The sequence below is a fragment of the Canis lupus genome (genome assembly GCF_003254725.2).
Source record: "Canis lupus dingo isolate Sandy chromosome 19 unlocalized genomic scaffold, ASM325472v2 SANDYCHR19.02, whole genome shotgun sequence".
Classification (NCBI taxonomy): domain Eukaryota; kingdom Metazoa; phylum Chordata; class Mammalia; order Carnivora; family Canidae; genus Canis; species Canis lupus.
This window is the reverse complement of record NW_026019396.1, coordinates 57,939-70,297: the sequence shown is the minus strand read 5'-3', so window position 1 is coordinate 70,297 and position 12,359 is coordinate 57,939. Positions and strand designations below refer to the sequence as shown.

Below are 12,359 nucleotides of genomic sequence, written 5' to 3'. Positions count from 1 at the left end.
AAAAGAAACAAAAGCAAAAATGAACTATTGGGACTTCATCAAGATAAGAAGCTTTTGCACAGCAAAGGATACAGTCAACAAAACTACAAGACAACTTACAGAATGGGAGAAGATATTTGCAAATGATGTATCAGATAAAAAGGGTTAGCATCCAAGATCTATAAAGAACTTCTTAAACTCAACACCAAAGAAACATACAATCCAATCATGAAATGGGCAAAAGACATGAAGAGAAATCTCACAGAGGAAGACATAGACATGGCCAACACGCACATGAGAAAATGCTCTGCATCACTTGCCATCAGGGAAATACAAATCAAAACCACAATGAGATACCACCTTACACCATGAGAGTTGGGAAAATTAACAAGGCAGGAAACCACAAATGATGGAGAGGATGCGGAGAAAAGGGAACCCTCTTACACTGTTGGTGGGAATGTGAACTGGTGCAGCCACTCTGGAAAACTGTGTGGAGCTTCCTCAAAGAGTTAAAAATAGCCCTGCCCTATGACCCAGCAATTGCACCTCTGGGGATTTACTTCAGAGATGCAGATGCAATGAAACGCCGGGACACCTGCACCCACCTGCACCCGGATGTTTCTGGAAGCAATGTCCACAATAGCCAAACTGTGGAAGGAGCCTCGATGTCCATCGAAAGATGAATGGATAAAGAAGATGTGGTTTATGTATACAATGGAACATTACTCAGCCATTAGAAATGACAAATACCCACCATTTGCTTAACGTGGATGGAACTGCAGGGTATTATGCTGAGTGCAGTAAGTCAGTCGGAGAAGGACAAACATTGTATGTTCTCATTCATTTGGGGAATATAAATAATAGTGAAAGGGAATATAAGGGAAGGGAGAAGAAATGTGTGGGAAATATCAGAAAGGGAGACAGAACATACATACTCCTAACTCTGGGAAACGAACTAGGTAGGGGTGGTGGCAGGGGAGGAGGGCGGGGGTGGGGGTGACTGGGTGGTGGGCACTGAGGGGGGCACTTGACGGCATGAGCACTGGGTGTTATTCTGTATGTTGGTAAATTGAACACCAATAAAAAATAAATTCATTAAAAAATAAAATAAACATTTTCTAAAACAGACCAAAGGCTTCAGGAACAAACTACATTTCATTATGAGAGAGAGTTCTGAGTTTACAGGTAAGCATGCCTGGGACAATGCTAAGAATTAGCATATAATGAGGGGGCATTTCCCATCCAGAGGATCTAAGAACTTCAGTTCAGAGTGTCTTAGGAAGTTTATAGCGTTAAATGAAATACAGTAGAGCTGCATATCAAGCTAGGAGAAAATCTAGGATAATACTTCATGGTTAAAAGTACCTTGACACAATCCATTAAATGGCCCACCTAATACATCATGTGTAGCTTACATATAGCACCATAAATACTAAAGGGTGAAATTTATGGATTTTAGACTAAGGGCAGTTATGTTAAAAGTACACTATACAAGTCCATAATAGGCACGACTCTTTTGTGAGCACAGTTTGTGAGTCTTATTCTTCTCCACGGGAGATCTAACATAGTTAGAAACAAACTACCTTATACGAAACTAGTTCAATATAGTTAGAACTCATTTAGTCAAGAAAACAAGTTTTGGAAAAAAAATCTATGAAAGTGGAAGCAGTTTAATTCATACTTACCTGTCATCTTTTGCAGTCTTGTCGCACTCAATATCAAACTTCCACCTTTCAAGGACTTCACCGCTTTCAATATTTGAGATGAATACCACCAGTTTCTGAACTGAACACTTGTATAACCAATCTGCAATACAGAACAGGGCATCTTTTTTGGTTCACTGCATTACAAAGTAACTCTTCCCAGGTCTCACTTTCTGCCCTTAGCAAATTCCTACCACTGGTATTTTGGAACTCCTCCAACCTGTACAGAAAACTTGCCTCACAATAACCTAGCTCCCGTTGTCCAATTCTCAGTATCCGTACCAGATGTAGTTAGTACTGAATGCTAAGCACAGAGTAGTGAACATGCAGTATACTCTAATCCAAGGTAAATTCCAGAAGATGAGCATTAATCTAATCACTGCAGCAATAAATGCAAATTTTTAATTGTAATAAATGTTAAGAAGGTGCAGTATGTGATCCAATGAGAGAATATAGGAAAATTTGACTCAGGGAATTCTCACTTGACTTCAGTTCTACAAATAAATACCATTAAATATGCAAAAGATTACAGAAAAGGGTACAGGTCTAAAATACTGAAAAGCGAAAAGTATCTGACCAGAGGATTGAAAGGGTAATACAAATACAGTTAAGAAAGGGAGAATGAACAAGGTCGGTTTGTGCAAGATACATAGGGGTCAGACCACACAAGGTCACATGGGGTAAATTAAAGAACTTATACTTCAAGAATCAGGGAAGTCATTACTGTGTCTGAAGTAGGGTGTGATGTGATTAAACTTATATTTCAGAACTATCCTTTAGGCTGTGATGTGTGGAAAGTAGAGTGGAAGTAAAGAGAGGATCTAGGGATGCTAATTGATTAGTAATTCAAGCAAGAGGTACTGAAGGCTTATAGAAGGATAAATTGGTAGAGATGGATCAGTATAGGTAGAGTCAAGAGATTTCGTGATTAAAATTGTTAAGATTTATTGGATACTTATGAGACTAAGGAAGAGGAAATACTCAGAGATAGTTGCCAACTTTCTGGTTTATACCACTGGTTGGAAGGTTGATCCATTCATTGAAAGAGAATGGAAATGAGACATGATGCTTACAATTTTTTTAAGGTTTTATTTTTCTTCTTTTTTAAAGATTTTATTTATTTATTCATGACAGATAGAGAGGAAGAGATACAGGCAGAGGGAGAAGCAGGCTCCATGCAGGGAGCCTGATGTGGGACTCGATCCCAGGTCTCCAGGATCATGCCCTGGGCTGAAGGCAGTGCTAAACTGCTGAGCCACCCGGGCTGCCCTAAGGTTTTATTTCTAAGTAATCTCCACACCCAATGTGGGGCTGGAACTTACAACCCAAGATCAAGAGTTGCATGCTCTACTGACTGAGCCAGCCAGGACCCCCTTAAATTTAGTTTTCAAGTATCACTAGGTTAGCCACATGTGGATATCAAGGGAGCCACTTACTATATGAGCAAAGAGAAGACTTGGGTTGGATGTATGTTTATGAGTCAACTACACAAAGATTGTTAGTAAAGTTATGAATGTGTCAGAAGTCATCTTAGAGATTATAATAAGGGGGCCTCATAATGAGCCCTGAATTAATCTTGGAACTTGGGATAATATACTCAAGAATACACAGGTTTTTTTGTGTTTTGTTTTTTAAGACACAAAAACAATCTTGTAATATTTAGGACTTGTGGGCCACCTAGGTCTCTTGCGTAGTTTTTAAAAACTAGCCTTGAGAAATCTGAAAACACTCAGTTTGCAGGTAGTACAAAAATAGGCCACTTGCTGGATATGGGCCATCAGTCTTGCTGACCCCTTGACAAAAACCAACCTTGTCTCAATTTTGCTCGGAAGAGGAAGAGATTAGGTAGTCACTTAAAGATCTGGGGTGGGTGGAAATTTTTTTCTTTTAAAACTGAAGACAAATGAAACCAATGAAAATATCTCAAAACAAAGAAATCAGAAATACCAGAGAAGAACTAGGGTAGATTCCTTAAGAAGGCTAGAGGGATGGGGATTCAAAGAGATTGAACAATTTGCCTCTAAGAAAAGCAATTCCTCCATTCTAACTAAAATAAAAGGGACAAATTAAATAGGAAGGTCTACATACAACTGAGGTGAAATGTCCTAAGTGTAGCCTTAAAGGAGACAACCTAAAAACCAGTAACTTAGGCAGGGCTTGCTTCTTCATCAAATTAAGGTGACATAGATTCTTAGTTACTTCTATGTTTCAGGCTAAGTAATCTGAGTATCACCCTGGGTGATTTAGCCCTGAAGATGATAAAAACACAATTAATAGAATTTTAAAAATAAAGCCTCTTGAAACAAACAAACAAAATATATATGACTCAGGTATAAAAAAATTACTGTAATTTTTTTTTTTTGGAACTAGTTTTGGAAGGTGAAATGAGGAGCCAGGGAGAAACATCCTATAACACAGAAAAATTAGAAGTGAGAATCCTAAGTAGAGAAAAACATGGAAAAAAGAGACAGAATAGATGGAGAACAAGTATCCATTCAACAAGTATTCAGTAATTTCTTGAGCTAAGAAAAAACAAGGGGTGTTCAGATAGAAATGGCTAACGTACAGGCAGGATTTTAACAAAGACAAATGAAGACAGTAAGACATTAAAAAACTTTATTGGGTATTCTATTAGTAGTATTTTTTTAAGTTTAGTTCCCAGGCTGGATCCAATTTCATTTTCTTTTATCTTAAAATAATGACGGTTTTAAACTCTAGGCAGCTATAGAAAATATATCATGTTAAAAATATGTAGTGGATTTCTCTCCAATAATAAACATCATCATAGTTATGTAAAATTCCAACTTGTTCCACCTGGCTACACGAACTGCAAAAATCACTTCAAAAGGAGTTGATAGAGATTGTTTTGTGAAGCCAGATCAGATTCCTAACATCAACATATTTAACCCACTCAAAATGTGGTAGGGAAGAGTGGACTTTCTTTCACTTTATTATTTGCTTCCTTCCGATGGAGAATCACTATATTTGAGATTGCAGTGTTCTACACCTCTTTGTATAGAGCTGAAAAATGAACACCAAGATGCCAGAAAGTACGGGTCCAAGAAGACCTGCAAAACTCAAATTGGTTTTCAACAATTAAATACCTTTCACTTGTCCACTACATGATTGAATTATTTTATGAGCTCAGGATCTGTTGTTATAAGCAAGGTGAGTCCGTATTTCTGCTCTCTGGTAGAGGTTTCAGATGGATATATGCCACGCTGATATAAAATGCTGTTGATGCCAAATGCTGAAAACAAAAGGAATGTTAAAGTTATTTCCACTTTGTAACTCTGGAAAATAAAGCCTATTTAGATGTGGCTGCGGTTTCATTCATGGCATCAAACTGAAAAAGCCTAAACGTGCGTTTGTGCGTGTCTTGCTGAAAGCAGAGTAGGGGAAAAGTGCCACTGAAAATCCTTAAAAATGTTGCTTCTAAATCAAAAGAACACGATACCTGCGTTTATGCGGAAATAAAAATGCCAAACTGCATTAACCTAGCGTCCAAGTAGAACTACAAGCTCAGGGTAATGCAAGCCCCAATTCAGGTTACGTGATCACAGGGTGTGGAAATAGGCTTTTGCGTCTGGATTAGCAATTGATTGATTAACCGGTCGGATGCTCCAGAGCAAGCCTCTCCCTCACTTTTCCCTCCTCTTCTCCTGCCAGAGTCTATCAGAGGGTACAAGCATGGCCTGGTCCTAAATCTAGCCCATCGCCCTCAGTACCGGAATCAAAGCTTGGTGGATGGGCTGTTCAAAGTGCACTGGGCTCCACCGCTCGGGGTGGTGCCGGGCGGCCGGGCTGGGCGGCCTGTGGGATCCGCAGTTTCCCGCAAGGCTGCTGGTGCAGGGGCGCGGCGCGAGGCAGGCCGGGCAGCACCTGGGCTTCCCGCTCCCCCAGGAGCAAGGCGCCTAGATTAGATTCTCCAGCCAGGCGGGCGCTGGAGCAGAGCCGCCCCCCACCCCCGGCCCCCGCCTCCGGGCCGGCCGGGCCTCCAGGGCCGCTGGCCTCAGCTGTCCCCGCCCTCTGGCCTGCGGGAGGGGGACTCACAGAAGAACTGGGCCACGATTTCCGCCTCTGCTCGCGGGAGAGCTGCGGCGCCACGGCCAGGCCTAGGGACGAGGGAGCGCGCTGCTGCCCGGCAGACCAGACGGCGACCGCACGGCCTCCAACGGTTCCCGCCAGTCGTTTGGAAAGTAACGACGCTGCTCCCCGGGGCCTTCGCGCAGGCGCGACGAGCCTCTCGGCCCGCCCAGCGCCAGTCTCCCCGCTCGCCGGAGGGGGCGCCTCGCGCAGGCGCAGTGGGTAGGCGTGGTCAGGCGCTTCCGGGCTGTCGGGGCTCGAAGGGTCCTGGCGGGCACCTGGAATTGTGGTCGCGGGGCCGCAGCTGAGGCGAGAGGACTGCAAAACCTGGCTCTGACGCCCGCTCCGAGGCCTGCGGAGTGAGGCCCAGGATCCCAGTTCGGCAGTTTCAAAGCGATTTTTTTTTTCAAAGCTATTTTCAAAGTGATGTGAACTGCGCGCCGGTTGCATCTTAACGTGGCCCCAGGGACCCCCCCCCCCCCCGCAAACTTTTGCTTAGATGCTTCGAGCCAGTCAAGAAGCCGCCTGCGTGGCACCGAGCACAGCTGGAGAGGGCCTGGTGACTGTCTGCCCGCGCAGCTTTTAAGAAATTGGGGGCGGGGATCCCTGGGTGGCGCAGCGGTTTGGCGCCTGCCTTTGGCCCAGGGCGCGATCCTGGAGACCCGGGATCGAATCCCACATCGGGCTCGCCGGCGCATGGAGCCTGCTTCTCCCTCTGCCTGTGTCTCTGCCTCTCTCTCTCTCTCTCTGTAACTATCATAAATAAATAAAAATTAAAAAAAAAAAAAAAAAGAAATTGGGGGCGGCCCGGGCGGCCCAGCGGTTGACGCGCCTTCAGCCTGGGCCTGACCCTGGAGCCCAGGGGTGGAGTCCGCGTGGGGCTCCCTGCGTGGAGCCTGCCTCTGCCTCTGCCTGTGTCTCTGCCTCGCTCTCTCTCTTTCTCTGTGTGTCTATCGTAAATAAATACATTCTTCTTCAAAAACAAAGGAATCGGGTTGGGGTGAAAGGGGTGAGCCGCAGCCCTTGTCCTGTGCTGTCAGCCGGAGCCGCAGGGGCTGCCTCTGTGCGCGGGAATAAGTTGCTCGGGCATAAGTTCCCCCACCAAACAGGCCCAGACACACTGAAGAAGTTGTCAGGGAATTTTGACCCACGAATTCACGGATTTTACCTTAGGATGAGAAGCTTGGAAGAGAGCGCACAATCTATGTCAATTGCAAAAACAGTGTAGTCCTTGAAGGAGCTAGAAATATTATTTGTAAAACTCAAGCCCCGAAAACTACCTACCAGACATGCTATCCTACTTGCTTAAATGAGAAATGCCCTAGTGTCTTACTGTTCTATGATTGCATGACAAGTTACCGCAAGTTGATGGCTTAAGATAACACACATTTATTATTGTCGGGTAGGTCAGGGGTTGGTGTGACACAGCTGGATGCTCAGCTTAAGAATCTCACTCGGTTGAAATACAGGTGTCTCTGCAAGTGGAATCTCATCCGCTTGCATCCATCAACCCAGAAGATCCAGGGTTCTCTTCCAAGCCCCTTGGTTGTTGGCAGAATTAATAACCTTGTGTTTCTTGGACTGGCGTTATTGTTTTGCTCGTTGGCCAGAGGGGAGTCTTGTGCCTTAGCCAGATGGCTCTTCCATAGACCTTCTCATACTGCGAGTCTCTTTGACTTCATGGAGATCTCTTTTAAGGATTCATCTGATTGGATTAGACCTAGTCAGTTAATTTCCCCTTTGATGATTTTTTTTTTTTTTACCTTTGATGAATTTAATCCGGGATGTGAATCCTATCATATTCACAGACTCTGGCCACACTCAAACAGAGGAGAGTATCTAAAATGTGCTCCTTAGAAGTCATGGATTTTTCTGCCCTCTTAGAATGCTGCCTATGACAGTGTTATCAGATTTTGATCAGTTTGAATAGCTAATAGGCCAAGTAGCCGTAAAATATTTTCCTTACACCCTTTATTCTTTTGTACCTGTGTATACACAGGTGTGTTTAAATCACCATCTTTCACTCCTTCCACCAGGAACTTAGAGGGAGAACTCGGGCATGATACTGGTAGAGCCACATGCTCAGCTTACTACAAATAAAAATTGTTTCTCTTTATGAGGAATTTTATATCGATACTGAGCACTTAAGGAAATATTTTTTTCGGTTTCATTTTTCTGAATATGTAAATAATTGTTGGTATAATTCTGGAGATTCTAGAATTTATTCTTTTAATTTTTTTATTTAATAAATTTATTTTTTATTGGTGTTCAATTTACAATATACAAAATAACACCCAGTGCTCATCCTGTCAAGTGCCCCCCTCAGTGCCTGTCACCCATTCACCCCCACCGCCCACCCTCCTCCCCTTCCACCACACCTAGTTCGTTTCCCAGAGTTAGGAGTCTTTATGTTCTGTCTCCCTTTCTGGTATTTCCCACACATTTCTTCTCCCTTCCCTTCTATTCCCTTTCACTATTATTTATATTCCCAAATGAATGAGAACATACAATGTTTGTCCTTCTCCAACTGACTTACTTCACTCAGCATAATATCCTCCAGTTCCATCCACGTTGAAACAAATGGTGGGTATTTCTCAATTATTTTTTTTTAATTTTTATTTATTTATGATAGTCACACACAGAGAGAGAGAGAGAGAGGCAGAGACATAGGCAGAGGGAGAAGCAGGCTCCATGCACCAGAAGCCTGACGTGGGATTCGATCCCGGGTCTCCAGGATCGCGCCCTGGGCCAAAGGCAGGCGCCAAACCGCTGCGCCACCCAGGGATCTCCGGTATTTGTCATTTCTAATGGCTGAGTAATATTCCATTGTATACATAAACCACATCTTCTTTATCCATTCATCTTTCGATGGACATCGAGGCTCCTTCCACAGTTTGGCTATTGTGGCCATTGCTGCTATAAACATCAGGGTGCAGGTGTCCCGGCGTTTCATTGCATCTGCATCTTTGGGGTAAATCCCCAACAGCGCAATTGCTGGGTCGTAGGGCAGGTCTATTTTTAACTCTTTGAGGAACCTGCACACAGTTTTCCAGAGTGGCTGCACCAGTTCACATTCCCACCAACAGTGTAAGAGGGTTCCCTTTTCTCTGCATCCTCTCCAACATTTGTGGTTTCCCCATTCTCACTGGTGTGAGGTGGGATCTCATTGTGGTTTTGATTTGTATTTCCCTGGTGGCAAGTGATGCAGAGCATTTTCTTATGTGCATGTTGGCCATGTCTATGTCTTCCTCTGTGAGATTTCTGTTCATGTCTTTGCCCATTTCATGATTGGATTGTTGGTTTCTTTGGTGTTCAGTTTAAGAAGTTCTTTATAGATCTTGGAAACTAGCCCTTTATCTGATATGTCATTTGCAAATATCTTCTCCCATTCTGTAGGTTGCCTTTGAGTTTTGTTGATTGTATCCTTCGCTGTGCAAAAGCTTCTTATTTCGATGAAGTCCCAATAGTTCATTTTTGCTTTTGTTTCTTTTGCCTTCATGGATATATCTCGCAAGAAGTTACTGTGGTTGACTTCAAAAAGGGTGTTGCCTGTGTTCTCCTCTAGGATTTTGATGGAATCTTGTCTCACATTTAGATCTTTCATCCATTTTGAGTTTATCTTTGTGTATGGTGAAAGAGAGTGGTCTAGTTTCATTCCTCTGCATGTGGATGTCCAGTTTTCCCAGCACCATCTATTGAAGAGACTGTCTTTCTTCCAGTGGATAGTCTTTCCTCCTTTGTCGAATATTAGTTGACCATAAAGTTTAGGGTCGACTTCTGGATTCTCTATTCTGTTCCATTGATCTATGTTTTTGTGCCAGTACCACACTGTCTGGATGACCACAGCTTTGTAGTACAACCTGAAATCTGGCATTGTGATGCCCCAGATATGGTTTTCTTTTTTAAAATTCTCTGGCTATTCGGGGTCTTTTCTGATTCCACACAAATCTTAAAATAATTTGTTCTAACTCTCTGAAGAAAGTCCATGGTATTTTGATAGGGATTGCATTAAATGTGTACATTGCCCTGGGTAACATTGACATTTTCACAATATTAATTCTGCCAATCCATGAGCATGGAATATTTTTCCATCTCTTTGTGTCTTCCTCAATTTCTTTCAGAAGTGTTCTATACTTTTTAGTGTATAGATACTTTATCCCTTTGGTTAGGTTTATTCCTAGGTATCTTATGCTTTTGGGTGCAATTGTAAATGGGATTGACTCCTTAATTTCTCTTTCTTCAGTCTCATTGTTAGTATATAGAAATGCCACTGACTTCTGGGCATTGATTTTCTATCCTGCCACGCTGCGAAATTGCTGTATGAGTTCTAACAATCTTGGGGTGGAGTCTTTTGGGTTTTCTATGTAGAGTATCATGTCATTGAAGAAGAGGGAGAGTTTGACTTCTTCTTTGCCAATTTAATGCCTTTAATGTCTTTTTGTTAACACTGATTTTCTAAGCACCGAGTGGGTATAAGACTGTCTACACGTCCATCACACGAAGAAGGCAAGCTGCCCAAGCATCCCACAGGATGGCTTCACTGTACACTCTTGAAGGTGGATGCCTAATGATCTAGGGGCAAAATGCAACAGCCACACACCTGTGACCTCTTCAGTTTCCAAAAATACTTAGGAGCAATTCTAACTAAAAAAACAACTGTGGATAAATAACCTCAAGAACAAACAATTTTACATCTTAGAAGAAGGTCAAAGCAATGCATGTGTAAGTCTGGGTGACCCTCTGTTGATATTCTCAAATTAAAGAGAACTTTCAAGGTGTTACCCTCAGCCTCCTGTGCTCCTCCCTTACTTTCCCTCTAAGAGGCTTAATACTTCAGCACTTTGGACCATGAGGAGTTGAAGAGGGCACCACTCCTAGAATATGTTCTAGCTAGACAAAGGAAAGCAGGGAAGAGGTGAAAAAAAAAGTAAAATTGTCATCCTGGTTCTGTGACTTCTAGTGCAACCTTATAATTTCAATTTACTACTCTGACTTGTAACCAGATCACGTTACTAGGTGAGAAGAGGGTCCCTTGTTGTTATACATTCTGAGAGAAAAGAAAATTTAGGGCACCAGAGAACAGGGAGTCTTTACTCTTGGTGTATCGTCTGGTATGCAACATATGTTTATTGAGCGCCCACCAGATGCCGAGTGCTGTGCTTGGCCCTGCTAAAGAATAGATAAAGATAGGTTAGGTCCCTTCCCCCAAGCTTGCACTCAATTCAAGAGAAAAGATGAAAATACATCACTTTGATCATACCTAGCAAACAAAGTGAGGGTCAGCAGACCAGCAGCACTGGGTCACCTGAGATTTATTAGAAATGTGAATCATCAGGCTTTACCCCAGCCCTCCTGAGTCAGAAACTATATTTTACCAAGATCCCCAGGTAATTTTGTATGCAAACCAAAGTACTTTGAGAAGTACTAACAAATAGAACACTATTTTCTCCTCCCATGGGTCTATTATGCTACATCGTTAAAAATGGCCACTGGCCCAGCTACATGCCAAGACCAAATGTGTATGTTCATGAAAGACAAGGATTAATTTAAATGAAATATGCCTACGAGGCTGGAGATAACAATAGACAAGCTTAGCAGAGAGGCTGTTGTTCATTTTTAGTGCTATCAGAGTATAAAGAAAGAAGACATTCTTTTATTTAGCTTGCTATTTGTAGACCACTAAAAGGTACAAGTGACCTCATTAAAGGGAAGAAAAATGTACAGTTTGAAATATGTTTCCATTAGTTTACAAGGCTATAAAGAATAGCATCTGGAGGTTATTCAATTTTATAAAAGATTTTGTGATTTAGTGATTAAAATTCTTGTCTCCATATCCTCTTTCTGGAATTACCATATCTCTAGGATACGTCAACAAAAGGAGACTTATCAGCTAATGAAGGATTTTTTTCAAAGGACATTTCAGTTCGCATGTAAGAAAACCAAAAGTATCAGGGTGAGTTGTGGAAGGCTACAGCATGTAATTTAAGTGCAACATATGTAATATAATATCAAAATATTTTCATATTTAAAAGTTATTTGAAATAAAAAACAGCCAATTATTGTACTCAGTAAAGATAAACAAAACCAATTTTAAAGTGATGGCTGATATCAGCAGAAAATGTACAACAATTGCTTTGTACCACTGGACTATGAGGGAAACATCTGAGAATTATTAATGATTACTAAATTGCTCTTCACAGTGTGGAGGCCAAGAAAAATCAAAGCCATTCCACCTCAAGTTTAGCGTTAGCACAAGTACAGCCATTTTAGGCCCCTGTGAATAAGAGCTGAACTTTATGGGAAAAACTGCAGAATGTCCTCAGTGTCCTCGGCAGGTAATCCCATATCAGAAAGACAACAGAGCCCATGCTCATGGTAGAAAATCCCATATTAGAATAAGAACAGACCCCAAGCCAAGGGTAGGAAGCCCCTATTAGAATAAGAACAGAGCTCAATGCCCTTGAAAGCCCCCTATCAGAATATAAACAGAACTTGAGATTCCTCCATCCCTTCTGAAAATCCCCTAGACCAGCCCATAAAAACCCAGCTGTAACCCACTTTGGGGTCCAAGTCCCTGTTCCGCTGTGTCGG

General features: G+C 42.3%; 1 protein-coding gene across 22 annotated transcripts in view; it reads right to left on the bottom strand.

Moving 5' to 3' along the window:
- Positions 1-5,686, bottom strand: part of LOC112659140 (rho GTPase-activating protein 20-like) — a 103,360-nt gene extending 97,674 nt beyond the window's left edge. For 10 of the 22 annotated variants that reach the window (XM_049107967.1, XM_049107969.1, XM_049107966.1 and 7 more), the window contains exons 1-3: positions 5,411-5,644; positions 4,787-4,932; positions 1,665-1,785 (exon numbers count right to left, since the gene is read on the bottom strand). The gene's annotated coding sequence lies outside the window, so the exon portion shown is untranslated. Of the gene's footprint in view, positions 1-1,664; positions 1,786-4,786; positions 4,933-5,410 lie in introns of all 22 variants that reach the window. The other 12 variants (XR_007409551.1, XR_007409552.1, XM_049107980.1 and 9 more) reach the window with 10 other exon arrangements.
- Positions 5,687-12,359: the final 6,673 nt, after the last annotated feature.